This window comes from Salvelinus sp. IW2-2015, unplaced genomic scaffold (genome assembly GCF_002910315.2).
Source record: "Salvelinus sp. IW2-2015 unplaced genomic scaffold, ASM291031v2 Un_scaffold4959, whole genome shotgun sequence".
NCBI classification, from domain to species: Eukaryota; Metazoa; Chordata; class Actinopteri; order Salmoniformes; family Salmonidae; genus Salvelinus; species Salvelinus sp. IW2-2015.
In genome coordinates, this window is record NW_019946228.1 from 16,383 (window position 1) to 18,927 (window position 2,545).

The 2,545-nt window shown below is 42.5% G+C and overlaps 1 non-coding gene across 1 annotated transcript; it reads right to left on the bottom strand.

The window, feature by feature from the left end:
• Nucleotides 1-822: 822 nt before the first annotated feature.
• Nucleotides 823-899, bottom strand: trnaa-ugc (transfer RNA alanine (anticodon UGC)). Its single transcript has one exon. It is a non-coding gene; the product is annotated as a tRNA-Ala (tRNA).
• Nucleotides 900-2,545: the final 1,646 nt, after the last annotated feature.

Sequence of the window (2,545 nt, forward strand, 5' to 3'; positions counted from 1 at the left end):
AATGCCCCTTCTGCCCACCCCATGCCCCCCGCCCCTGCATCAAGGACCTCAACATGACAGCAGGACATATGCCCAGGCTGTGAGCAGAGCAACAGGCCCAACCTCCACTATTACACCCCCCCAAGCCCCATCCTGCAACCTAAGAGGTATGTGTCAGATGCTCAACATACTCTGCTCACACCTACTGTGATGGTCCGGGCCTAAACCTCACAAAAACAACACTAGACACTATGGAACACAAAGCTTTTACTATCTCATCCTGGAATATACAAGGTCTGAGGGCATCTGCCTTTGTCTTAAAGAGCAGGAACCCAGACTTGATCAAAGAAATTGGAATTGCAAAAATTGCAGAAACCTAAGAAAGAAATTGATAAACCTATCCAACCAAAAACATGGAGACCCAGAAAACCTGAGCCTACACCTTCACTATGGCGAATCACTAAAACAATACAGAAATGCACTACGGAAAAAGATGGAACAGCACGTCAGAAATCAGCTCAATGTTATTGAAGGATCCATAGAAAATTGGAAAACCCTAAACAAACAACAACATGAAGAGTTATTTATCCAAAACGGAGATGTATGGATAAACCACTTCTCCAATGTTTTTGGCTCTATAACAAAGAACAAACAGCAAAACATATACATGATGAAATACCAATCTTAGAATCGACTATTAAAGACTACCAGAACCCACTGGGTTCTCCAATTACATTGCATGAACTACATTTACGTCATTTAGCAGACGCTCTTATCCAGAGCGACTTACAAATTGGAAAGTTCATACATATTCATCCTGGTCCCCCCGTGGGAATTGAACCCTGGTCCCCCCGTGGGAATTGAACCCACAACCCTGGCATTGCAAGTGCCATGCTCTACCAACTGAGCCACACGGGACCAACTACAGGACAAAATGCAAACCCTCCAACCCAAAAAGGCCTGTGGGGTTGATGGTATCCTAAATGAAATGATAAAATATACAGACCAAAAATTCCAAATGGCTATACTTAAACTCTTTAACATCATCCTCAACTCTGGCATATTCCCCAATATTTGGAACCAAGGACTGATCCCCCCCCCAATCCACAAAAGTGAAGACAAATTTGACCCCACTAACTGCCGTGGGATATACATCAACATCAACCTTGGGAAAATCCTCTGCATTGTCATTAACAGCAGACTTGTACATTTCCTCAGCGAAAACAATGTACTGAGCAAATGTCAAATTGGCTTTTTACCAAATTACCGTACGACAGACCAAGTATTCATCCTGCACCCTAATTGACAAATGAACAAACAAACCAAAACAAAGGCAAAGTGTTCTCATGCTTTTTTGATTTAAAAAAATGTCTGGAAAGTGGTGTTGGGGGAAAAACATACGACATTATAAAATCCATGTACACAAACAACAAGTGTGCGGTTAAAAATGGCAACACATTTCTTTCCACAGGGCGGGGGGGTGAGACAGGGATTCAGCTTAAGCCCCACCCTCTTCAACATATATATATATCAACAAATTGTTGAGGGCACTAGAAGAGTCTGCAGCATCCAGCCTCACCCTAATAGGTTATTAAGTCAAGTGTCTACTGTTTGCTGATGATCTGGTGCTTCTGTCCCCAACCAAGGAGGGTCTACAGCAGCACCTTGATCTTCTGTACAGATGCTGTCAGGTATCAGTAAGACAAAAATAATGGTGTTCCAAAAAAGGTCCCGTTGCCAGGACCACGAATACAAATTCCATCTAGACACCGTTGCCCTAGAGCACACAAAAAACTATACATTCAGGTAACTTCCATGAAGCTGTGAACGATCTGAGAGACAATGCAAGAAGGGCCTTCTATGCCATCAAAAGGAACATAAAGTTTGACATACCAATTATGTTCTGCCAAACATATGTGAATCAGTTATAGAACCCATTCCCCTTTATGGTTGTGAGGTCTGGATGCTCACCAACCAAGAATTCACAAAATGAGACAAACACCAAATTGAGACTGCGTGCAGAATTCTGCAAAAATATCCTCTGTGTATAAGGTTAAACACCAAATAATGCATGCAGAGCGGAATTAGGCTGATACCCACTAATTATCAAAATCCAGAAAAGAGAAGTTAAATTCTTCAACCACCTAAAAGGAAGCGATTCCCAAACCTTCACCTACAGAGAGAATCACCTGGAGAAGAGCCCCCTAAGATAGCTGATCCTGGGGCTCTGTTCACAAACACAATTAGACCCAATCAAATCATGAGGAAACAAAAAGATTATTACTTGACACATTGGAAAGAATTAACAAAAAAACTGAGCAAACTAGAATGATATTTGGCCTTAAACAGAGAGTACACCGTGGCAGAATACCTGACCACTGTGACTGACCCAACATGAAGGAAATATTTCACTATGTACAGACTCAGTGCGCATAGCCTTGTTATTGAGGAAGGCCGCCGAAGGCAGACCTGGCTTTCAAGAGAAGACAGGCTATGTGCGCACTGCCCACAAAGTGAGGTAGAAATTGAGCTGCACTTCCTAACCTCCTGCCAATGTATGACCATA